This window comes from Chamaea fasciata, unplaced genomic scaffold (genome assembly GCF_029207755.1).
Source record: "Chamaea fasciata isolate MVZ Bird 193981 ecotype frontalis unplaced genomic scaffold, bChaFas1.0.hap1 SCAF_29, whole genome shotgun sequence".
In the NCBI taxonomy this organism is placed as follows: domain Eukaryota; kingdom Metazoa; phylum Chordata; class Aves; order Passeriformes; family Sylviidae; genus Chamaea; species Chamaea fasciata.
In genome coordinates this window covers 5,175,600-5,202,162 of record NW_027094114.1, presented here as the reverse complement: position 1 = coordinate 5,202,162, position 26,563 = coordinate 5,175,600, and the positions used below count along the sequence as shown (strand labels likewise).

Below are 26,563 nucleotides of genomic sequence, written 5' to 3'. Positions count from 1 at the left end.
GCTGTGGCGGGGCCGGGAAGGCGCTTGGCGGACACTTCTGCGTCCGAGTCGCGACTTGAGGCCCTCGGGGGAAACGTGTACGGTTCGGTAAGATTTGGGGAGAACTTGGGGAGCTCGAACCGGGCGCTTTAGGACACGGGGCACAGCAGGAATTTTCGGCGCGAGACTGTGTTGGGCAGAGCTCTGAGAGCACGGGGGATGATCGGAGATGAATTCCCAGAAGTGGCTCTAACGGGCATCTCTGGGGTTGGGAGCATTCAGGGGAGTCGGGGACGATTTTGGGGGGTTCCAAATAAATACTGAGGGGGCACTTAGGGATCCTGGAGGGTCTGGGGGAAAGGTAGGGTACACATGGGGGGGGGAGGGGGGATACGGGGGCGGGGTTCTGTGGAGCGCGGGGCATGACGGGCATTGTAGTCCGGGCTGCAATGGGGCTCAATTGGGCCGCGGTGCATGACGGGAGTTGAAGGCAAAACCGAAACGTGGCACCGACACCAGGCACCGCCCCGAGGCCCCGGTTTCCTGGCACTGATTGGGTGCTGGCGGTGACGGGCGGGAGCCTCGGCAAATGGGAGTTTGCGGAGGCGGGAACAGCCGATTCAACCCCTCTAGTCCTTCCCAGTACAGCCCAGTTCATCCCCAGTACAGCCCAGTTCTACCCCTGTGGCCCTTCAGTGCCCCCCTTTACAGCCCATTTCATCACCAGTACAGCCCAGTTCCTCCCAATACACCTGAGTTCATTCCCATTCCCTTCCAGTTCCCCCCAGTATCTTCCATAGCACGCCCCAGTATTCCCCAGTCTTCCCCACAGTGTTGCCATTGTCCCCAGTTTGTCCCAGTGTGTCCGTGGCCACAGCCCCTTGCAGTGGCCCAGGGCAGGTTGGGATGCTGATCCACCCTCACAGCCGGCCCAGGGCAGGGCTGGAGTGGTTTTGGTGGCCCCTTGGGCTGGCACACACTTGAGGAGTGTGTCTGTTTTCAGTGGGGAAAATTACGAGTTTTACGTTGCTTCAAAAATAGAAAAGCCCTTTTTGCCTGAGTGCAGGCAGCTCTCTGAGCAAAGCAGGTCCCAGGTGAGTGAGGACAGGCAGGATGGGCTTGGGGAATGTGGAGCAAGGTTGTCCACACTGGGTCAGACCTCAAGGCACAGCTTCTCTGGCCAGGCCAGGCCTTTGGAGGAGAGGCCCTGGATCAATATCAATCACAGAATGCTGCAATCACCTCTGCTCCAAAGAGAACAGTAATAAAACACACCGTTTATGACAGGAATGTGAATTTCTTAGAAGCTCTTTGAAATCTTTCTCCATAACTGCAGTACAAAACCTTCCTAATGAACTGCACCAGAGCAGAGGGAAATCAAGGCAGAGCCGTGGTTTGTCAGGACTTGCTTGATCCCAAAGAGCCCCGTGGTGCATTTGGTGCTGAGCCCTCAGGGCCTGAGAGGAGATGGCACAAACCTTTCCAGGAGTCCAAGTCAGAGGAAAAACCCAACGTGTCTCAAAGCATTCCTGGGGCCCACTGAGGTCCATCCCCAACACAGGCTCCTCATGGACTCCTTGGAGGAGAGAACTGGAGGCCAAGAGTGCCCAGAAACCTCTCAGAGACGGAGTGTGGGAAGGAAAACCCAAAGTACCTTAAAAGACATTGAATATCTCAGAGCATTAATGAGCCCCACGGAGTGTCAGTACAAAGCCTCTCTAGGGACTAATTACAGCAGATAATTGGAGGCCATGACTGCACAAACCTCTCAGAGTGATTCAGTGTCAAAAAGTAGTACTTTAATGACTCTTGAGTAACTTGAGGCATTAATGAGCCCCACTGAGTGTTGTTAGTGACAAAACATCTCAAGGGACTAATTACAGCAGACAATTGGAGGCCGTGATTGCACAAACCCCTCAGAGACTCCCAGGCAAAAGCAAAACCCAAAGTGCTCTGAAAAACCTTCAGTCCCTGGGAGCACTGAGGAGCCCCCCAGGGCCATTCCTGACCAAGGCTCCCCAGGGACTGGTCCCAGCAGATCCCTGGGGCCACTGGGATGTGGGGGGATGCTGAGGGCAGGACAAGGGGGTGACAGTGCCCAGCCTTGCTGGGGCTGTGCCAGGAGGCCCCAGGGCCTCAGGACAAGGTGTCCCCTCCCAGCCCTTGGTGGCACAGACCCTGCTGTGCCCCAGGGCACCAAGACTTGGCTTCTCCTGGGCACTGCCAGCCCTGCCGGGCCCTTGGCCACGTCCAGCACAGCTTGTCCTGCGCTGCCCCACAGCTGCTGCTGTGTCCCTGCAGGCTGCACACTCCCATCTCGCTGCCCCCCTGGCTCTGCCCTGCATTTCCCTTTCTCTTCTCCCTGATATCCTGGGATGGAACGTGTGAGAATGGTTCAAAGCTGTACCAGGGAGGGTTTAGACTGCACAGGAGAAAGTCTTTCTTTACTGGGAGGGTGACTTTGGGGTTTCAAACTTTGGGGTTTCAAAGCAGGGCTGATGGCTGTCCCAGGAAAGGAGCTGGGACAAGGTGTCCATCGCTCAGGAGCTGTAATTTGGATTGTCACTTGCCACTGTTCCTCTGAGCTCTTCTCTGTTCCAGAGATGGGCTCTTAATGAGCTGGTGGCTCTCCTGAGATGGGCCCGGGAGCAGCCCGGGCAGAGAATGAACTGAGTTTGTCCTGCTGTCATTGTTGGTGCCCTGTTTGGGAGTGCAGATGAGTCTCTTCTCTCTTAACCTGACACAACCCAGCAGGAGCATCAATCTCCTGAGGCAGCCGTGTTTGGAGGCTGCACACACAGGCACTGGTTTTGTGTAACAGATGATACCAGATCCTTGGGATGGCTTTCCAGAAATGCACCATGCTTAGAGGAAAGGCTTTATTCTTGGCCTGGCAATGGATTTGTTCAGGGCCAGGATCACAGATTTGTTCCCAAGGCTGCAGATAAATGGATTTAGGAATGGGAACAGGACTGTGTTCAGCAGAGCTCCAGTTCTGTTGGTCCTCAAGGAAACATCTTCTGCAGGACACGTGCAGAGAGCAATGCAGCTCCCACGGGCAATGGATAAGGTGACGGGATGGGAAGAACACGTGGTCAAAACTTTCTTCCTCCCAGAGGCTGCTGGAAGATGCAGAACACAGAAAAGGACGCAGATGCCAAATGCCAGAGTCAAACATAAGGAGCCCAGCATGACACACGGTAAGAAGACAGAGTCTGTTTCCCAAAGCAGGCTGGTGTCAGAGCAGGACAGTTTGAACAAGGGGGAGTTGTCCCAGAGGAAATGGGGGATCTTGGAGCCACAGAAAGACAGCTCAGAGAGGAAGAGCAGCGGTAGCTCAGCAGGACAAAGCCGAGGACCCAAGCAGAAACACCCAGGTGGACACAGAGCTGAGGCTTTGTGATGTCAGCATAGAGCAAAGGGTGGCAGATGGCAACACAGCGGTCAAAGGACATGACAACCAGCAGGACAAACTCTGTGCAGCCCAGGGCAAAATAAAAATAGTTTTGGGCAAAGCAGCTGCTTAGTGAGAGAGTGTTCTGACCAGAACTCAGCATCACAAACCATTTGATGCTTGTGGAGGATGTAAACCAGATTTCCGGGAAGGCCAGGCTGCAGATGAAAACGTCCGTGGGGGTTTGCAGGTGGTGATCCACACACAGGAGGAAAAGGATGGTTGCATTCCCCATCACTGTTGTCAGGTACATGAGCAGGAGGACTTGAGAGAAAAACTGCTGCAGTCTTGGATCATGCTCTGGGAAACCCTCTAGGATGAACTCAGTAACTGCTGTTGCATTTTCTGGTGCTGAATTCCTGCTCATCTTGCTGAGACAGGAACATGGCAAAAACAAGGGTGATAGTTTCACAGTCTGGACAAACATTTCTATCCTTCCTTCTCTGCTTCTTTCTTTTCCTGCAGTCTTGCCATACAGCACAGTGATTGCATTTCAAACACTTTGTTGCCCAATACTTCCTAGGGGAGTAGGTTCTTGGTCAGTAGTTTCCTGGGGACTAGTTTCTTGGGGATTAGTTTCTTGCCCAGTATTATCTTGCCCAGTAGCTTCTTGGGTAGTAGTCCCTCTCTCCCTCCCTCCCTCCCTCCCTCCCTCCCTCCCTCCCTCCCTCCCTCCCTCCCTCCCTCCCTCCCTCCCTCCCTCCCTCCTTCCCTCCCTCCCTCCCTCCCTCCCTCCCAGGGATGCCCAGGCTGCCTTTGCCTGAACCTTTGTCACAACATTCAGGACCAATTTGGATGTGTTTCATGGGTTCTTGCTAAGACTAATCGAATGTGTCCTGAGCACATGTATTCATATCCCCAAATGTTTCTTCCTTTCCCAGAAATTGCCTTTGTAACCTTCAACATCTGCCCCAAAAACCTACTGGAGTGAAAATCATAGGCTTTTCCTTGACACCTCTATATACCTGTCACATTATATGTGCGTGGTGTTGCCTTAACCCCAGCGGTGGCTATAACGATGGTTGCAAAGGCCACAATTCTCCAAACTATGCCTGTTTGATTTTCCATAACAACTACAAATCTTTCTAGTCTTCAAAAGTTATTGACCTATTCTAACATTTTACACACACACCATTCACTTTCCCGAATAAGCTTCAGTTTTAGTTCATTGTCACCTGGTGTGGCTCTCCAGATCACTTCAGGAGCCTTCTTCACTCGAGTGTGATGAATGCAGGCATTTTGCTCTCTGATCTTGATTGCAGTAAAGGTGGTGAGGAGCACCTGGAATGGTCCTTCCCACTGGGGTTCCAGAGTCTTTTCTGCAAAAGACATAACATATACATAATCCCCTGGCTGTATGTTATGTACTGGCCCATCTAATTCTCTCCTTTGAGCCCCAGCCACGTTTCTCAGTTTCTCTGTTTAGGACCATCATATACCCGTGTAGGGTTTCTTCCCCTACTTGGGTAGGTGTTGTTCCTTCTTGGACCCCATATGATCTTCTATACAATATTTCAAAAGAACTTCATTTTTCTTTTGTCCTTGGCTTCATCTGAATTCGTAATAATGCTACTGGAAGAGCTTTAGGCCAATGTAACTTTGCTTCTTGTCCTGTCTTACAATTTGCTGCTTAATCAGATGGTTCATTTTTTCCACCTGGCCACTTGACTGAGGATGATATGGGATATGAAGTTCCCAGTCTATGCCTAGGTGCCGGCTAATTTGCTGCTCAAGTTTTGAAATAAAATGTGGGCCCCTGTCTAAAGACATTGTGCCTGGGACTCCAAAACACGGTATTATTTCCTGTAACAATGCTTTGGTTACTTCTTGTGCTTTGGCAGTTCTGGTAGGGAAAGCTTCTGGCCACCCTGAAGAGGTTTCTGTAAATACCAATATCGATACCCTCCCCATCCTGGGTAGTTCTGAAAAATCAATTTGTCATTGCTGCTCAGGCCCATAACCTTTCCCAATTTGTCCAAGCTTTGGTTTAGGAATAGTTTGGGGATTAGTTTGGAGACAAAGGCTACATTGACGAGTCATTGGAATTACTGTTGTTTGCAAAATTCTGGAAATGATTCTGTCCTTCAAATAGTTATACAGAGTGTCTATTCCCCAGTGTGTTTTCTCATGTTCCTCTTTCACCAATGACCATGGCATGTAATAGGGAATCACAAGTCTTCCTTTCCCTTCATCTGTGATTGCCCGCCCTTCTTGGTTATAACTTCCATTTTCTTTCTCAGTTAGCATCTTGTTCTTTTTTGCTATACCTTGACTTACCTTCAGTAGAAATCTGTCCATCTGGAATTAAGGCTGCCTCAACTGTCTCAATAATCACCTCACCTTTAGCTGCTTCTTTTGCCTTTCTGTCCACCTGCTCATTTCCTTGATGTGCATGATGGCTACTTTTTCAGGTAGCAGGACTGCCCCCAATAGTTTTATCTCCTGGGAATGTTTAATACTTTTCCCTGGTGAGTTCAACAGTCCTCTTTCTTTCCAGATGGCTCCATGAGCATGAGCCATCCCAAGTGCATACTTTGAGTCTGTATAAATAATAATTTTCTTTCCTTTTGCCTGTTCTAAAGCCCAGGTTAGGGCAATTATTTCAGCCTTCTGTGCAGAGGTGTTGGTTGGTAATGGTCTAGACTCTATTACTTCTCTGCTCGTGGTAACAGCATACCCAGCATGTCTTTTTCCACTGATCACACAGCTGCTTCCATCAGTAAATCAAGTCTCAGGGTCCTCGAGAGGGGTGTCCTTCAGATCTGGGCGACTGGAGTAGGTGGCTTTGATGGTCTCCAGGCAATCATGGATCACTGGTTCTCCCGTATCCCCACTGACAAAGGAAGCTGGGTTCACAAGATTAGTTACCACAATTTCTACATGATCTTGCTCTACCATTATGGCTTGGTATGTCTGGAACCTCTGTGTGGAAAGACAATGTCTGCCTTTTACCTGCAGGACTGCAGACACTGTGTGGGACACTAGTATCTTCTAGATCTGCTAGCATCTTCTAGCATGACTGTGGGACACAGTCATCTTCTGGCCTAGGGTGAACTTGTGTGCTTCCTGAATGTTCATCACCACTGCAGCAGTGGCTCTGAGGCACCCTGGCCATCCCTTGGCTGCTGCATCCAGCTGCCTGGAAAAGTAGGTGACTGCCCTGTGACACAGGCCCAGGTCTTGTGCCAGTATTCCCAAAGCAATCCCCTGCTTTTTGTGAGGAAACAAAAAGAATGGTTTACTCACATCTGGAAGTCCCAGGGCTGGAGCTGACATGAGGGCCTTCTTTATTTGGTTGAAGGCTCATGTTGCTTCTTCCACTTATTGGAGGTCTCTGTTTCCTCATGTAATCAAGACATACAGGGGGTTGACTAACAGCCCATTATTGTAAATCCACAGTCTACACCAGCCTGTCAGGCCCAAAAAGGTTCTCAGTTCCTTTACTGTCTGGAGTTTTGGGGTCTGGCATGTTGCTTCCTTGCAATCCTGCCCTCGTAGCCCAGGTAGAAAACTGTTTGCTTCGCCATCTGAGCTTTCTTCTGGGATACTCGATACCCTTGTAGACCCAAAACGTTTAAGAGGCTTCCCATCCAATAAATGCATGTCTCTTGTGTTTGAGCAGCTATCAGGAGGTCTTCTACATACTGTAACAACTGTCTTCCTGGTGTGACTTCTCAGGATTCCAAACCTTTTGCAAGTTGTTCTCCAAATATCTTGAGTTTTTGAATCCTTGGGTTAAAACTGTCCATGTGAGCTGTATTTTGCACCTACTCTTGGGGCTTCCCCATTGAAATGCAAAAATTCTCTGGCTGGCTTCATGGAGAGGAAGGCAAAAGAAAGCATCTTTCAAATCTAAAATAGCAAGTCAAATTAGTTCTGGTGTTAAATGGGTTAACAATGTGTAGGAGTTGGCAACCACTGGGTGTAAATTCGCAGTTATCTTCTTAACAGCCTGCAAATCCTGTACTACTAGGTATGACCCATCAGGCTTTTTAACAGGTAAAATACAAGTATTAAAATCAGACCAACACTTTTAATAGCCCTATCTGCAAAAAGTTTTCAATTACTGGGCTAATCCCTTCCCTGTGTTCCTTTATTAAAAGGATACTGTTTAACTGGTTGTTTTCCTTCTTTAAGTTTAATTTGCACTGGGGGTGCATTCTTTGCCCTCCCTGGTATGTCAGAAGCCCATACCCCAGGAAATACCTGATCCATTACTTTTCTACTAGTCTCTTCCTCACTTTTAGCTTTGGACTCATTGGCAATTGACCTTAAGCTTAGCAATTCCACATGTTGTCAATCCTTAACCTTCAAAATAATCTCTCCAGTTTTGAATATTATCTTTGCTTCTAGTTGCTCCAATAAATCTCTACTCAAAAGTGCTAATGGGGCATTGGGCACGTATAAAAACTTACGAAATCCCCATTGTTTCCCAAGTTTATATTTCAGTGGTCTACAAAAATACGGTCTTTCAGGTTGGCCAGTTCCCTCTTTCACCATACCATAATCATCTGTTATAGGTATTAAAGCTTTATTTACACCGAGTACTTTGCCCCTGTGTCCCCCCCAAAATTTCATTTCCTTTCCTTTGTTCCCTATCTTGATTATAACCAGAGGCTCCCCTAGGGTAAAATCCTCTGGTCCTCCTCAGTCTTCTTTGATGTGAGCAATCACCCCCTCCCCTTTTCGGTCTCCTTTGATCATCACCTTTTCTTCGTTCTGGGCACTGGTTCTTCCAGCTTCCAAATTTCTTACAGAATGCACACTGGTCTTTCCCTAGTCGAGGTGGTCCTTGCCTTGGTGGTCCTTGTCCATATCTCCCTTTTCCTTCTTCCCTTACTATTACTACCAATTTTCTTATTCCTTGTTTGTATCCCTCCTCTTGATTGCTGAAAGCTTTCCACACCTCATCTAGCAAAGTCTCCAAATTCCGCCCTATCCACCCCCAGGTCTTCTGAAGTTTGTGCCCAATGTCCCCTGTGGATTGTCCTAAAAATAAATTCACTAATTGTTGTATCCCTTCTTCAAAGTCAAGATCTGAAGACATATAGTGGCAAATTGCATCTTGCAAATGATCTCAGAATTCAGAAGGTGTTTCAGAGGGACCTTGCTTAATTGCATATAAGGCTGACCAGTTTATGGTTTTAGGAATTGTCCTCTCTAATCCTTTCACTATAAGGTCTTGATAACTCGCTAATTTTTCCCAATTCCTTTCTTCATTTGCATTCCAACGTGAATCGTGGAGAGGGAAAACATTCTTTAACATCATCCTGTGTTACTCTACAAACATCTTCTGCTAAATCCCCTGCTAATTTCTAAATCAATTGTTTTTCTGTCTCAGTTAAAATATCCAGGCAGACTGGATGTCTTCCCAGTCCTGTCTATGTTGTTTAATCATAAATGTTAACTTTTTAGCAATACCTCTTGGGTCACTATGATAGTGTTTAGCAGTCTTCTCCCAGATCTCTAAATCCATTGGAGAAAAAGGAATTTTAACTGACGTTTTTCCCTCAGGGCCTATTGCCTCCCATAAGGCTGCTTGTATGGTTTCCCTAGTTTGTTTTCAGGCTGAGATGCTGGAGGACCCTTTGGGGAGGGCTCCTCTTTTTCCCTGTCACTGCTGGGCAATGGTGGATGTAGTTTCATTGGTTCGTGTGATTCAGGAGTAAGTGGGGTAGCAGACGGCTCAACTGGTGTCTTTTCCAAGGAAGATGAAGTGGGGGTTGGAGTTAACAACCGTTCTGAATTTACTGCTTCTCTCAGCCTCCCTTCCTTTCCAAGGGGTGGCCTGACCAAGTCCACCAGCTCTTGCTCCAGAGCCTCAGTTGGATACACCTTGTCAGGGTGTGTGCAGCGCTGGTTGATTGAGTGTGCACTGCAACATTGCTTGGGTTTTCCTCTGTTAGCCTTACTGTCCTATTCAAGGGCCAGTACCAAGGGGTCATAGGGGGGCCTAATTCCACAATCCCTCTGCCACTCAGGATGGTTCCGGAGAGAGAAAAATATGTCGGCATTTGTCACTTCCTCCCACTTCTGTTCTCATCTTAAGAATAACATCAGCTGTAACAGGGTCTCATAGTCTGAGGTCCCAGCTGGTGGCCATCTGACACCCTCTTCTAGCCTATAAAGTGGCCACCATTGTGTACAAAACTTAATGAGGGCCTTTTTGTTTTCTGTACCACCATACCCCACCATTTCCTTCCAGTGTGTCAGGATACATCCTAAAGGACGAGTTTTAGGGACCTCTTTGCTCTGATTAGTTCCCATTGTTTCTTTATTATATCCCAACTCTCTTACCTTAATTTGAAAAATCTCAGGGTATAAAAAAGGTTGAGCACACTCAGTCCTAATTGTTTTTGCTGGGTTACCTAAAATATTTAAAACTCTCTTTCCAAGAACTCAAACAATCTACTACTGACTTTCCTTGCAACCAGTTGCCACTCAAAAGCCCTTAACAAAAACTAGCACTCTACACCAATTCCTAGTATCTCCTTCTTTGCATCTTGTCTTTCTTCCACCCAAACTTCACTTCACAGTCTCTCACAGTCCTTTCCCAGTTTTCTTTTCCTGCACAACCCACTGCTCAGGTACTAGGTGTGACCTACTGCACACTGACTGTACATAAACCTAAATAAACCCTTTTGTTTCCTCTGTCTAACCAACAATTAGCCAAGTTCACAAATTCCCACAGATCGAGTCCAAACTACTGTGGTAAAGGGATCCCTTCTATCCATCTAGCCAGGTTAAAATATACACAAATCACCACCTGTAATAATTCCCATATAAAAGGCACCCCTCTTATTGCTCTAACAATTCGCAAACACAACTTTTCTGCCTCAAATTCCAAAAATCACAACTAAGCCACTGCCAAAAGGGACTTTACTCCCTTTTGCCAAACTTACACTGTTCCTTTGTCTTTTCCCAATCTTCTTCAAAAACATCCATGTCCAAAGTCCCAGAAACTAAACAATTCTTTCCACAAACTACATTTACTATTTCATTCTCAGCATCTGCTGCTTCCCTGTTATATCACAGCAGCTTTGGAGTGCACCTGTGGCACGCAGGTCTTCATCTGTAGGACACACAGTACCACCTTCTCTTACACTCCTTAAAGCAAAGGAAAACCCAAGCTGGATGCCCGTCTAGTTTCCAATGAAAACTTGTCAGGCTACGTACAAAACAAGGACCTACTCCCTCTCGTCCCCACCACAACAGGTTCTAAAGTCCTCCCTCAACCCATTGGGGGTAATTCCCAATCAAAAGCCAAATTATTATCGGTTTGGCTTGAGTACAATTCTTCACAGAACACCCTTTCTGTTCTTCCATCCTCTTGTCTCACCAAGACCCAGTCCCCCATCGCATTCAAAAAATCACCCAGTTCAAGCTGAAACCATTACAATGGGCCTGCCTAGATGGCCAGACCCTGTCAGCTCAGGCTCGAGCTTCAACTGCCACTTTCAACAGACCAAATAAACAAACACTAACTCAACCAGCTAAAAGCTAAATTGCAGTTTTCTGCAATTATTACTTTTGACACAAGATGTCAGTATTACCTGAAAAATACACCACAACTCTTAAAGCCATTGCCACTCTCACAAAAGCTGCCGAATTTCACAAAGCCAAAGTCTAAAAAGCATTCACAACTCCACAAATCCTGTGGAAAAACTTACAAAAATACTATGCTGGAAAACTCAACTTATGTCTCTCCAATTCTACAAGGAGGGAACCGTTTGAACCCAAGCACTGAGTGTCACAGCAAACGCCATCCTTGTTGCCTCCCGGGTTTCAGACTGTTTAAACCCAAACACCAGGTGTTACAGCAAATACCATCCACCGTAACCAGAAGTACACACACATCACAATCACAGTGGGGAGGGGTGCCTCTTTATGAAGGAATAAAATATTCACACAGCATGCAGGGCTGTGCAGAGCTTTAGGCATTCACCCCACTCGCTTCATTCGTTCCCGGCCGTGTCCGTCGCCTCAAGACGGAACTGCAGGTGGGAAGCGGTCGTTTGTATTTGCATCCAGGGTGGGTCTCAACAAGTACTCGCACAGTCACTCTCACAGCCAGGACACACTTAAAATGAAAACACATGATAAAATAAAAACAATAAACAAGGATTTGCCCCAAACTGTTAACGAATTTGCCCCAAACCACTAGCGAGCCCTTTATGGCATGACAAATCCCTCTGCCTGCAACCACATCCCACTGTATCTTGCAAGCAGACTACATAGGCTCGAGCTGAGCGTGGGATATCTCCTACGACTTACCAACAGCCTCTTGGCCACACATGTGCCTTATAGGCCACTATTTTAAATTTTTAAACAGACTGTTCTGTCCAGAGCTCTGCCAGTCCTTGTCTGTCCCGGGATGAACAGCCAGGGGGCAGAGCCCTCTCTCCGGGAAGATCCCTGGACGAGCCCTGAGGGGTCCATGACCCGAACTGCTCTCACAGCTGAACAGAACCCAGTCCTGCCACGGTCGCTAATTGATTTCCATAAAATTGGTAGGATCACAGACAAAGTTAGATCACTATCTAAGTAGTTTAAGTTAGAAAGAGGTATGCTTTATTCGATGTTGGGTTGCGCAGGAGTAGCTTCCCAAAGGTGTGCACACCAATCACAAAGCTCTAGCCCTCTATTTATTTACAAAAGTCTCACAGATTCATTCAACTACTCATAATGCCTATACATATGCACAATCCTAGTACTGCCTATCCCCGCTTCATATTAAAATGAGCTGTCCTGGGGTGATGTTGTGATGTTTGTATCCCCAGTCGCCTGTTGGGTTTGTGTTGGATATTGCCCTGTGTGCCTTTAGTGTTGGGTCTGGGAGCAGGGGGAAGGGAGAGAAGGGCAGTTTGTTTTCAGAAACTCTCCTCTGCCGGCTGGCTTTGAGAGTCAGAGTCAGAAACACATGGTGAGGGACGGAGAGTTCTTTTTTTCTTTCGTGCCTTTTTTTTTTTATTAGTAGTTAGTGTGTAGCTAGCAGAGGGGGAGAAGCTTCGCTTTTTTCCTTCTCCTCCTGTTTTTTTGTCCTTTTCACTTTCCTTTTTTTTCTTTTTCTTCTTTTTCTTTTTTTTTTTTTTTCCTGCCTTCCCTTGGAACTGTTAAAATCTCTCTGGACTGAGGACCCAGGAGAGCGCCGTGGGGGCTCACACCTGGAACCCACCTAGATCCATCCTGCGCAGCAACTTTTCCCACCACCAGAGGGACTGAGACAGAGCAACTACCTCCAGGAGAGAATTCTTTTCTAAATCTCTCATCTCTCCAGAGTGGCACAGAGTTCTTGTCATTGGGTGTTGTCCAATTTCTTGTGCTGGGGAGTGCTTTGCCTGTTTAATAAACAGGGCTCTTTCCACTTCTCTCTGAGGAGTTTTTTTTTCCCCAATCGGTTGGGGGAGGGGAGGGAGGGCCCCTTGGGAGGTTTCCTCCCAAATTTGCCTTCAACTTCTACATGAGCCTAAAGTTTGTTACACCTGCCTGATTCTTCTCTCAAATTGGGTTGGTGGTCTTTGAAATGGGTCAGTGGTCTGAAGGATGAAGTCAGAGACATCTTCCTGACAGTGGCCTTTTTACTTTCATCGTGTTGGCAGGCCACATGACCTCTTGGGCACAGTTCGAGTGATCCTGCTTGGTTCCAATTAGTTTCTGTGTCCAGGTGCAGTCATGGTTTCTTTCACTATTACAATGGTCCATCTATCTTATTTCCTTCTAAAAACAAAACTAAAATGAACAAGTAATATATTACCTATGCTCTAGCTTAAGCATCTAATAGTTATTAACTCTTCCACTTCATCTCTACTCTTCTAACTTAAATCCAAATCACTATAAACTGCTTCTCTCCCTTAGCTAAAATCATAACTCTTTAAAACCCTAACTCAAGGACCCTGCAGTCAATTCCTGAAGCACTTTGTGGGATGATTCTTATCCCCAAGGGACATTCCCATGGTGCCAACTCAGAAACTGAAATGCAGAGATAGGCCAGGGAGGAAAGGGAAAACAAAGATGGGCTGTTTGCATGAAAGGGGACAGGGATGGGTAGAAGAAGAAGAAATTTGGACCAGGAAAGAGGAAAGAAAGCAAAGGTGAAGCAAAGGAAATACCCAGGGAAGTTTGGGGGTGGCTGCCAGGCAGCCCTGGCTCTGAGCAACAATGTCTGCAGTGGCACAGGCAACTCACAGCTCATGGGAACAAACTTTCTGGCTGAATTCAGAGGCCACAACAAGCCTGAGTGGTTTTCCTGCTGTCCCCCAGCCCTTCCTGGCCCCAGGGGCTGATGGCATTTGTGCTCACTCAGGTTCATCTCCCCACAGCAACACCATGGGGTGCTCACGCCTGCTCTGGGCAGTGCGAACAGGGACTCCTGAGCCAGAGATACCGTGTCTGTGCCTGCAAGGATCCAGCACCTCTGTGAGCTGGGGAGAAACCAGGGCTGCAGAGGGGGGATGTTCATGGCAGGTGCATGAGAATGCTCTGGGACGCTGCCCTGGGGTGTCCAGCACAGTGGGGATGGATCAGCCCCTGCTCTGCTGCTCCTTCCCGTCTCCCACAGGGACCCTGCAGAGCCCCAGCCGTGCTGTTTGCCCCCAGCCTGCCCACGGCCACCCTGGGGCTGCTCACAGGGCTTTTCTCTGCTGAGATTTGGCCTGGGCGTGTTCTGGAGAGAGCCTGGGCAAGGAGCCTGGAGCCCCCAGGGCCTGCCCTGAGGCGTCAGCGCTGCCCCAGCGGTGCCCATGGCCTGTCCCTGCTGCAGCCCCAGCACTGCCACCCCCAGCCCTGTGCCCGATTCCCGAGAGCACTCCGGCCCTACAGCAACACCAGGGCCAGGAGGGCAGCGGGGCAGGGCCACGGGAGCAGCACTGCCAACACCAAGGGCTGCTGCTCCTGGGCACAGCTGCTGTGCCTGCCCTGATCTGCCCCCAGCCCTGCACACAGACATTGCTGCTGCAGCCCCAGAGAAGGGAACAAAAGGGGAATCTCCAGTGAAAACTTTACTGGCAAACCCTTTAGTTTGTTTAAAGCTACTGAGGCCACAGGTCCTCCTTGATACAGTCTATGGGTCGCAGCAAAGGTGGAGAGAAAAGAAACAAGAAAGGGCACAATCAATGACATTGCTTTGTGAACATCACTGAAAACTAAAATGAAGAATAAAAATCCAACAATCAAAAAAAGTGCTATCAAAAATGACTTTTATTACAAGTGATTGGATGAAATTGGCAACCAGTTTAATGTTTCTGAAATCGACCAGTGATCAGTGTCCACACTGCAGCCTTGAGCTCCTGGTTCCTCAGGCTGTAGATGACGGGGTTCAGAGCTGGAGGCACCACCGAGTACAGAACTGACAATGCCAGATCCAGGGATGGGGAGGAGATGGAGGGGGGCTTCAGGTAGGCAAATGTGCCAGTGCTGAGTAACAGGGAGAGCACGGCCAGGTGAGGGTGGCAGGTGGAAAAGGCTTTGTGCCGTCCCTGCTCAGAGGGGATCCTCAGCACAGCCCTGAAGATCTGCACGTAGGAGAAAACCATGAACACAAAACAACCAGAAGCTACAGACACTAACAGCAAGAATCCCAAGTTCCCTGAGATTGGAATGTGAGCAAGAGAGCTTGAGGATCTGGGGAACTTCAGAAAAGAACTGGCCCAGGGCATTGCCATGGCACAGGGGCAGGGAAAATGTATTGACTGTGTGCAGCAGAGTGTAGAGAAAGGCACTGGCCCAGGCAGCTGCTGCCATGTGGGCACAAGCTCTGCTGCCCAGGAGGGTCCCGTAGTGCAGGGGTTTGCAGATGGACACGTAGCGGTCGTAGCACATGATGGTCAGAAGGGCAAGCTCTGACCCAAAGAAGCAGACAATAAGACCTGTGCAGCACATCCTGCATAGGAGATGGTCCTGGTGTCCCAGAGGGAATTGTGCATGGCTTTGGGGACAGTGGTGAGGATGGAGCCCCGGTCGGTGAGGGCCAGGTTGAGCAGGAAGAAGAACATGGGGCTGCGCAGGTGGTGGCCGCAGGCTACGGCGCTGGTGACGAGGCCGTTGCCCAGGAGGGCAGCCAGGGAGATGCCCAGGAAGAGGCAGAAGTGCAGGAGCTGCAGCTGCCGCGTGTCTGCCAGTGCCAGCAGGAGGAAATGGCTGATGGAGCTGCTGTTGGACATTTGCTGCATTGGGGTATTGAAATCTGTTGAAGGAAAGAAGAAAGTGACTTTGAGGGAAGATTTCTCTCAGTAAAGTCAAAGGTCTTTCTCACAGACCAGTCCCTGCCACTAAACATATCCCCCTTGTCTATGTCTAGGAGAACTTCCTTCACCTTGGTTGCTCAAGCCCTGATTGCTGCTGGCCAATGTTCAGTGAGGAGCCAGACCTTGAGCTGCAGGACACCTGCAAGTCAGTCCTGGCCCCCAGTCAGTGCAGGGGAACAGTGAGGGCAGGGGCCAGTCCTGGTGTTTGAACTTGAGTCTCCTCCTAAGGCACAGGAGACACCAAGGCAAACGGGATGGGGATTGCAGGTGGCAGAATGGGAGATGATGCTGCACCTGGGTAGAACAGAGAATCCAGTGAGGCAGGGGCATTGTCTGAGCCTTAGTGCAGACTGAGGGGAGCTGCTCTGTCCCTCTCTCCTGTTCCCAGCAGCCCTGGATTTGCACCTTTCTGAGCTCCAATCCTGTGCTACCCTAGAAAGCCAGGAGACACTGCTGAGAGCAGAGGGATCCCTGGCACACAAAGTGGCCCCTGCCTTTCCTTAAATCAGGGAGATTCGGCTCATTCCCAGCCTGCCCTGCCCAGAGCTCTCCAGGGCAGAGGGAGCTGAGACACCCCATTGCTGTGCTCAGCCTGCACAGGAGGAGCCCAAGGGCTGGGCCTGAGCCTGCAGCTGGAACTGCCATTCCCAGAGAGCCCGTCAGCAATGCCAGCAGCACCTGGGCAAGGCAAGGAAAGAGAGAGCTGGGCCCTGAGGAAAAGCCTTTCCCTGCCCAGCCCTGCACAGCCCCTCCCAGGCAGCAGCAGTGCAGGACAGTGGCCCTCAGGCCCTGGTCAGCAGGCAATGGGCACATGGCAGGAGAGATGCCCTGCATCTCTGGGGCTGCTCTGCCGGCCCAGGAGGGGACTGAGGGCCCCGAGCCCCCGGGCTGAGGGCTGTGCTGGCTGGGAGGGGACACAAGAGCTGTGCTGCTCAGGGCAGTGTGTGCCCTGCAGGGCAGGGCCGGCAGGTGCCACATGGCCCCTGCAGCAGGGCTTCCCTCAGCACTGCCTCCCTCCCTCCCTGCCCACGGCTCTGCTGCAGAGCTGAGTTTCCATCGCTGCCAAGTTGAGCCAGGGAAAAGTGGGAGCACAGATTCAGGAAAGCAGACTCAAGTACGAAACACCTGCCCTGAATGAGCTCATGAAAAGTCTCCTCGGAAATGTCCTGGGCATGAGCTGGAGCTGTGAGCAGCCCTGGCACACACAGCACCCTCTCCACAGCAGCAGGACCTACCCTGGCAGGAGTCACTCACTGCACCCACAGCTCCCCTCCAGCATCCATGGGAGCTCCCAGGCAGGCTGAGAGCTGCCCCTGAGAGGTGACAGATCCCCTGGCCTGGCCAAGAGCCCTCAGGGCTGCAGCACCTGCTCTGCACGACAGCCCTGGGCACCCCTGGCTGCAGCCCCAGCTTCAGCCCCTGCAGCCGTCCCTGGCAGCAGGAGCTGTCCTGCCCTGTCCCTCTGACGGTTCCCAGGGCAGCCCCGCTCTGGAGCACATCCTTCCCCAAAGCAGAAAGGGCAGCAGAGCCATCCTTACAGTGCTGTCAGTCCTGTCCCGGGTCAGCTTTAGGAGATCCCTGCAGCCAGAGACTGACTGTCAGAAGGGGTGAAGAGTTCTCCATGAAGAAGTCCAGAATTTTAAAAAGTTGTGAAGATTTCTCTGTGAATAATCTCAGAATTGTCCTTCTAGTAGCTTTAAGTCTCTGCTTCTCTGTTATCAGGTGCCTGCAAGCAGTGCTGTCAGCCCTGCTGGGCTGGGAGAAGAGCTGCTCCTCAGGAGAAATGTCTTTTTGAAGCTCTTCTTGGTTGCCAGGAGCTGCCTCTGTGCCAGGAGCCCGGCCCAGCTCAGGAGCACAGGCATAGCACAAGGACTTTAATGAGCCTCTTGGGGCTTTGGTGCTTTTTACATCAGACTCAGTCCCTGAGAGCATTAAAAAAACCAATCAAGAACTTTTTCAAGAATATTTCAAGAACTTTTAAAAGTGAGATTGAAACTCCAAAGTTTCTTAAAGTTGTAATGGGTCCCACTGAGGAACATGACTGAGAAAATGTCCCCAGGTTCCAGTTAGAGCAGAACACTGCAGGCACTGATGACAGGTGGGGACAAACAAGGCAAAGGTGTCTGTGATGCTGAGCAAACCTGCATGTGTTTCAGGAATGCAAAGGGCCAAGGCCCGAGCCCCAGCCCCTGCCCAGGCACATCCTGTCCCTCCCTCAGTGCTCAGGGCTCTTCCCGGCCCACTGGGATGTGGGGATGTGCAATGCCAAGGGCAGCAGCATGGGGCGGCCCCTGCCAGGCTGCTGAGCAGGGACAAGGAGGCAATGAGGCCCCAGGCCTGCAAGGGTCACTTGTCTCCTCCTCATGGCTCAGGCCCAGGCCCAGCAGCCATGGCCAAAGTGCTGCAGGAGTTGGCTCTGTCAGGGCCTTGCAGCTGCTGCCCATCCCTGTGCCCTGTGCAGCCCAGGCTGTGCTACGGTGTCCGTGCCCTGCGCCTCTGTCCCTGCAGGCTGTCATCATCCCCCGGCTGCCCCACCTGGCTGGGCCCTTCCTTTGCTGACAGCTCTGCGTCCTGCCTGCCTCTGCCTGGCCACACAGAGCCTTGGGCTGATCCAGACTCCTTCTGGAGTGTTGCAGCACAGCCCTGCCCTGGGACAGAAATTCCTTTTTTTTTGTTCCCAGTCTTGGCTCCCCCAGGTGCCTTTGGAATTAATTTTTCCTTTCTCTGTTCTCTAAGATGTCAAAAGGATCCACCATCTCTGAAACCACCCTTCAAGCACTCCCAGGGCTCTTGTCCCCTGACCCCAGACTCCACTCCAATGAGCACTGAGCTCCTTCATCCCTAGATTGTGGCCATGTGCTTGATGCCATGGGCACCTGGACAAGAACGGTTCTTTTCTATAGAAAGGAAACCCAGGGTTTTGAAGGCAGATGAGAGGCACTCACCTGAGGCCAAAGCAAACCAGACCTGTCTGTCCTTGCAGTTTTGTCTGAAAGGAGCCCTTGATTATATGTGGAATTTTGGAGGTGGGATTCCATTTCAGCTATTGGTGCCAGGACTGGAATGACAGTTCTTCTAAACAAAAAGGAATGGACAGAGCCCCAGTGTTTCAAAGGCTGATTAGATGCAGCCCCAAGGAAGCCAACACCAGCAAGACCTGTTTGTCATGGAAGCTTTTGTCTGGTAGCAATCCTTGGATAGATGGAGTTTAGAAGGCCAATTCCCAGCTTTGTCCATGGATGTCAGGACAGGAAGGGCAGTTCTTTTCCACAGGAAAGAAAGTAGGGAGCCCCAGTGTTTCAAAGGCAGATGAGAGCTGGCTCTCAGGAAGCCAAGGGAACCCAGACTGTCCTTGCAGCTTTTGTCTGAGAGCTGTTCTTGGATATAAGGAATTTTGGAGGCAGGTTCCCAGTTTTGGCCATGGACATCTGGACTTGAAAGATTTTTTTTTTTTTCTGTAGAAGGAAATACACAGCCCTCTAGTGTTTTGAAGGCAGATAAGAGGTGGCCCCTAAGAGGCCAAGGCCAGCCAGAGCTGTCTGTCCTGGCAGGTTTCATATGGGAATATGAATTAAATATAATATAATTATATTTATTTATATATAATGGATATAATTAAATTTGGAGGAAAAATCCCAGTTTTGGCCATCAACCCCTGGAGGAGGACATTTCTTTCCTACAGGCAGGAATGCGCAGAACTCCAGGGTTTCAGGGGTAGATGGGAAGCAGCCCTCAACATGTCAAGGTCAGCTGGACCAGTCAGACCAGAGGCCGAGCAATCCAGTCCTGTTCCAAGTTCTTGGATCCTTGGGGCCCTGCAGCATCACAATTGCCCCTTGGTTCCATGAGGCCCCATAGTATCACAACAGAACTCTGTTTCTATGAGGCCCAGTGATATGCCAATGGTCTCCTTGCCTCCACAATGTCACAATGGCCCCTTGCTTCCATGAGGCCTTGCAGTGTCAAAAGGGTTTCCTTGGTTCTACAGGACTGCACAATGACACAATGGCCTCTTGGTTCTATTGGGTTCCCCGGGATCATAATGGCTCCTTGGTTCCACAGGGCCTGGCCGTGTCACACTGGCCCCTTGCTTCCATGGGAACCTGTAGTGTCACAATGGCCCCTTCCTTCCATGACACCTTGCAGTGTCACAGTGGTTGCCTGGGTTCTCTGACGCCCTGTGGTGTCACAATGGACTTCGGTTCCACGGGGACTCAGAGTGCCAGAGTGGTCTCATTGCATCCATGAGGCAAGGAATTCATATGAAGCCAGCCAGAAAATTTTTGGATCTGAATGGGAAAGCCCTAAAACCTGGGACAAAACTCAGTTCACATGGTGTGTATTACTCCAGGGGTGCAAGAACGCCCCTACCATATTTGGAGAGCAGCTTGCAAAGGATTTGGAGTCTTGGGAGCCCCCACCAGGAGAAGGACAGCTGCTTCAGTATGTAGATGACCTCTGAATAGCTACCCAGACCCGAGAGGTGTGTATGGACTGGATGGTAAGCCTCCTAAACTTTTTGAGCCTGCAGGGGCATTGGGTATCCCAAAAGAAAGCCCAGATGGGGAAGCAGACAGTTATTTACTTGGGCTACGAGGTCAGTGTTGGACAAAGAACCTTAGGGCAAGATCACAAGGAAGCAATATGCCAAACCCCAAAACCCCAGACCGTAAAGGAACGGAGAACCTTTCTAGGTATGATGGGGTGGGGCAGGCTGTGGATTTATAACTATGGGTTACTCATTAAACCTCCGTATGCCTTGATCACAGAAGGGAGCAGAGACCTTCAATGGACAAAAGAAGCAACACAAGCCTTCAACCCACTGATAAAGGCCCTCATGTCAGCTCCAGCCCTGGGACTTCCAGATGTGAGTATATTGTTCTTTTTGTTTTCTCTCACGAAAAGCAGGGGACTGCTTTGGGAATACTAGCACAGAACCTGGGCCATATCGGCGGGCAGTTGCCTACCTCTCCAAACAGCTGAACGTAACAGCTAAGGGGGAGGCAGGGTGCCTCAGAGCCATTGCAGCAACAGCAGTAAATAACAAGGAGGCACACAAATTCACCCTGGGCCAGAAGATGACTGTGCGATGTCACCCTGATTCTTCAAGCCTTCTGATTTTTACATATTTCTAGTGGAGATTCTCATGCATGTACCATAAACAAAGTAGATTGTTTTCATACCTCTCTGTGATGGACTGCTGAATTGACCATTGGGGTTAGAAAGCTGTTCCTCTCATCTACCAATTCTTGATCAAATCTCAAATCCTGTTTAAACCCCAAATCATAATAAACTTCCTCTTTCTCTGTTCATCTCTGAACCTGAGTGAGCTGAAATACCAAGCCATACTGGTAGCACAAGATGATGTTGAGATAGTGGTAACTAATACTGTGAACCCAGCTTCCTTCCTCAGTGGGAGTACAGGAGAACTGGTTATCCATGATTGCCTGGAGACCATCAAAGCCACCTACTCCAGCCACTAAGATCTGAAGGACACTCCTCTCAAGAACACTGAGACTTGGTTTACTGATGGAAGCAGCTGTGTGATAAGTGGAAAAAGACATGCTGGGTATGCAGTCACCACGACCGCAGAGGTGATAGAGTCTGGACCATTACCAACTAACACCTCTGCACAGAAGGCTGAAATATTCACCTTAACCCGGGCCTTAGAGCTGGCAAAAGGAAAAGAAATGAACATTTTTACAGACTCAAGGTATGCATTTGGGGTGGTCCATGCACGTGGAGCCAGTTGGAAAGAGAGAAGGCTGTTGAACTCACAAGTGAAAAATATCAAACATGCACAAGAGATATTGAAGCTATTAGACGGAGTCCAGTTACCTGGGAGGGTAGCTATCATGCACATCAAAGCACAAAGAGTGAGCTCCAAATTGGAAGAAGAAAACATGCTGGTGGACAGAGAGGCAAAAAATGCAGCCAAAGGTGAGGCACCTGATGAGACAGTTGAAGCAACATTGATCCCAGATGGAAGAATTTCCATTGAAGGTAAGCCAGTTTACAATAAAAAGGACAGGAAACTTATTAAGGTAGAAAACACAAGTTACAATCAGTAACAGAAGAAGGGAAACTTGTGGTACCCTCCTATTTATTGTGGTCATTAGGAAAGAACATGAGAAAACACATTGGGAAATAGATGCCCTGTATAGCCATCTGAAAGATAGAATCTTCGTCAGAAAATTGCAGGGTACAGTAATACAGGTAACTCATCAGTGTGATCTCTGCCTCCAAACTAATCCTAAGAATACCCCAACGCCTAAAGTTGGACAAACTGGGAAAGGTTGTGGACCTGGGCAGCAATGGAAAATTGATTTTACAGAATTACCAGGAAGGGGGGATATCGTTACCTATTGGTGTTAACTGATACCTTTTCAGGGTGGCCAGAAGCCTTCGCTAAAAGGACAGCTAAGGCACAGGAGGTAACCAAAGAACTGTTGCAAGAAATAATACCACATTTTGGAGTCTCAGCCACTATATCCTCAGATAAAGGCCACACTTTATTTCAAAAATTGTGCAGCAAATTAGTCACCACCTAAGAATAGATTGGGAATTGCATACCCCTTATCACCCTCAATCTAGTGGCCAGGTGGAAAAAATTAACCATTTGATTAAGCAACAAATCGTAACATTGGGACAAGAAACAAATTTGCCTTGGCCCCAGGCTCTCCAATTAGCATTGGTGAGAATTTGGACAAAACCAAAGGCAAAAGAGAAATTAAGCCCTTTTGAAATATTATATCGGAGATCATATTGCAGTCCAAGAAGGAACAACCCCCATTCAAGTAGGGGAAGAAACCCTACACAGATACATGGTGGCCCTGAATAAGCAACTCGGAGAGAAAAGTATTTGGCTGGGGCCCAAAACAGAGAATTAGATGGGCCAGTATATGATTTACAACCTGGGGATTATGTGTATGTTAAGTCTTTTGGAGAGAAGACTCTGGAACTGCAGGGGGAGGGACCATTCCAGGTGCTCGTCACCACCTTTACTGCAATCAAGATCAAAACACAGAAGGTTTGGATTCATCACTCCTGGGTGAAGAAAGCCCCCAAAGGAGTTTGGAAGGTCACGCCAGATGGCAAATAAATGAAGTTGAAACTTACTCGGAATAGCAAGTAACGGACTCATAGTTATCATGGGCATTATGTGGAAAGTTGTGACTTTTGTATTCATTGCCACAACCAAAACAGAAGTCAAAGCAGCATCACACAAGTATAATGTAACTGGAATATACCTATGCCAAGGGAAAGCTTAAGACTTTCAGTCTTGTAGGGCTCTAGGTAAAATGCTCAGAGTCACGGGTGCAAGTATGTGGGAAGGAGCAAATGTTTGGGCATGTGAAAATGGATTCGTACAGAATAGATTCCATGAGGCCTATCACCCACCCATGTAACTCATCCAGATTGGTCCTGGATGCTGTGACCAATGCTTAACCAAGTGTCCTGAGTTTAGACTCAAAATTGAAGGGTGTGCACCAAGAGGGTATGATCTTGACTTTAACTAATCACCCAGGTATGCACTAAGTTCCACAAGAAGAAGGCTAAGACAACTCCACCAGTGTTGAGGAACAATGTGACAGCCCAAATTACAGTCATTTTTGAGGAAGAGGAACAGTGTATAACTCCCATAATTACTAAAACTGGGCCATATGCTATTAAGAAAACAGGAATTCAGAGGCTATTGATTAACCCGGAATGGTCTCTGAAACGAGTAGAAATGGAAATGCAGGTAAATGCTTCTGCCATCCGGCCAGAGTGTGCCCCATTTCTCAAAAATTATTTTATGGATTGGACCACTTGGATTGGCTGCAAAAACACATGCCCTCTAATTTTAGGAGAAAGGATTTCAGTGGGTTATTAGGAGCAGGATTAGGAGTTTTGAGTATAGTGGATTCAGATGTGTTAATGAACAAATTGACCACAGTGGGGAGCAATTTGGTTAAATTACAGCAGCCTTTGCGATTCTCTTTGTTGGCCCTAGGTAACAATCATCGAAAGTTGTCCAAAATGTTACCAGAATGGGAAGACACAGAAGAGCAGAGACCCTGAAGTGATAATTAAGGCGCTAGGCACAGCCAGTGGAAACATCTCTCTGGCTCTTGGGATCCACAGTTGTGGATGCAGTCAGTGGCTGCCGCAGTCATCAGGGGAGGTGTAGAAGGAACACTTCCTGCTGAAATCCACAAAATCATTTGGGATAATGCCTCTGATATGGAGAGGGAGCTTCAGTGCTGGTGGGTTTTAGTCAATTTCACCTATGACCCTGTGACAAGTGTGGTGACAGCCTTTGTTTTGACGATACACAATGTGTCAGTGAGCTTGATACGTCCAATAGTCGCTCTAGGACTAAATCACGAGGGGACAGTATTGTATGTGGGCATGAGAAATTGAGGGGAAATGGCAAACCATTAACCTAGAGCCCTGTTCCATGAGGAAACAACTAGGATACAAATGTGAAGGGACTTTAGCAAAGAACAAAGATACCTATTTGGACAAAGACCAAAGCATTTGTCACTTTGAAATGCATTCCGTCAACCAGACAACTTTGTTGGTGTATACAGGACAAGGTTGTGTCTGTCTCAGGACAGCATGTCCCACCATAATGATAGACGGCTTAATTGTGCATGAAACTCAATTGAATTTATGTGTTTGCAATTTTGTTAAAATTGAAGGATGAGACTTTTCCAATCGGCACCTGTAATAACACATCAGCATATAAAGGCAAACCTGGTTACTGTGCAGGAGATATTGCCTGTGCCTATAGGAATGAATTTGACCTTAGTCACCCAGCTGTTGAAACATCATGAATTGAAAGAGATTTTGAAAGAAATTAAATATGCAGGGAAAAAGACTGATCATGTTACACCATGACACAAAAACCATCAAAAGGATTTTCAAACGATTTGAAGAACAATTGTCTCGTCATTGGTGGGATGTGCTTTTTGGATGGTCACCAACAGCAACCACTATACTTAACGCCTTGATCCACCCTATCATTGTGTTGCTCATTTTAGTTGGTATAAGTTTGGTCCTGTCTATTGTAACATTTATTTGGAATTGGAGGATGCTACGACAGGTGGCAGCCTTATTATCACTATCAAAGATGTATGGCTTGGTCTTGAGAGATACTAGCCATGCAGCTTGGATAGATGAGTAAAGGAATTTACGCATTTCAAAGAAGAAGTGGGTATAACTGAGACATGAATTTCAAAGGAATTAAGGGCTGGAATTAATTAAAGTAGATAGATAGATAGATAGATAGATAGATAGATAGATAGATAGATAAGCTGTGCTGGAAATAATTAGAAGTTAATGGTGGAAAGTTGAAAGGAAGCGGATCTAGGATAGCAATCCCGGATCTAAATAACTAATTGCTTGTCATTTCTGTGTTTGTTTAGCTGTGTCTATTATGAGAAACAGAAGAAACTGAGAAATAGATCTAAGAACACAAACAATAGTAAATCTTCTAGCATCCAGAAACCCATTGAACAGTCACAAAAACAGGAAACTGTAATTCTACCAGCTATCATTTGTCTTGATATCCATTGAAAAGGTTGAAAGTTTAGAACGAGGAAGACTTTCCTCACTTCCTCTTTTTATGACCCCTCCCCATAAAAAAGACCACTGACCCAATTCAAGGAACAAACTACACATGGTTAACAGCTTTATAGCTAATTATAATATGAAGTGGAGAATGGGAGGTGTTGATGCTATGAATATGGATTAGTATTTTGTGTATTCAACATTTTTGTAAATAAATAGACTGTAACCACCTGTAATTTTGTAGTGCGTATTAGGGAGTGATCCCACGCACCTGCCCAGCATCGCATTAAACATGCACTTTCTAACCCTAAACTGTTAGAGTCTTTTTTCCGTCACAGTAGAGTATTGATAGTAGATCAATATCCATATTTTAGTAAGTCATAAAAAGGTGTCAGTATTCAAAACTAGTAACTGATTGGTTTTGTCAGGCATGGAGGAAACTGTTAGCAGCTTCTCTTAGAAAAATCTTTTACATGGGTGGCTTCTTCCCTCCTCACCAAATGGCAATCAATGCAAAACCAGCACAAATAGTAAAAGAGCAGGAGAGAGAGAGAGAGAGGGAGGGAGGGAGGGAGGGAGGGAGGGAGGAAAGCAAGAAAGCAAGAGAAAGGAAGGAAGGAAGGAAGGAAGGAAGGAAGGAAGGAAGGAAGGAAGGAAGGAAGGAAGGAAGGAAGGAAGGAAGGAAGGAAGGAAGGAAGGAAGGAAGGAAGGAAGGAAGGAAGGAAGGAAGGAAGAAAGAAAGAAAGAAAGAAAGGAAGAAAGGAAGAAAGGAAGAAAGGAAGAAAGGAAGAAAGGAAGAAAGGAAGAAAGAAAGAAAGAAAGAAAGAAAGAAAGAAAGAAAGAAAGAAAGAAAGAAAGAAAGAAAGAAAGAGAAAGAAAGAAAGAGAAAGAAAGAAAGTCTTTCATTAGCAAATTTCCAGACAACACTAAGCTAGGAGCATTGTCCATCAGTTGGCAGGTAGGAGGGCTCTGCAGAGAGATCTGGAACGGTTGGATGGGTGGGCAGGATCCAATAAGGTGAAATTTAATAAATCCAAGTGCCCAGTCCTGCATTTTGATCACAAAACCCCCCTGCAGTGCTCTAGGCTGGGGACGGTGTGGCTGGGCAGTGCCCAGGCAGAAAGGGCCCTGGGGGTTCTGGTCGACAGCCAACTGAACATGAGGCAGCAGTGTGCCCAGGTGGCCAAGAAGGCCAATGGCACCTGGCCTGGATCAGGAATGGTGTGGCCAGCAGGAGCAGGGAGGTCATTCTTCTCCTGTACTCGGCACTGGTGAGGCCACACCTCGAGTGCTGTGTCCAGTTCTGAGCCCTCAGTTAAGAATAACCTTG

The 26,563-nt window shown here is 48.2% G+C and overlaps 1 long non-coding RNA gene across 3 annotated transcripts; it reads left to right on the top strand.

The window, feature by feature from the left end:
* Positions 1–26,130, top strand: LOC136302545 (uncharacterized). 3 transcript variants are annotated; one of them, XR_010724081.1, is made up of 4 exons: positions 1–87; positions 3,006–3,179; positions 20,445–20,542; positions 23,672–26,130. It is a non-coding gene; the product is annotated as an uncharacterized lncRNA (long non-coding RNA). The 3 variants fall into 3 exon arrangements; XR_010724080.1 differs by having other exon boundaries at positions 21,076–26,130; XR_010724082.1 differs by lacking the exons at positions 20,445–20,542; positions 23,672–26,130 and adding an exon at positions 12,575–12,837.
* The last annotated feature ends 433 nt before the right edge of the window (positions 26,131–26,563 follow it).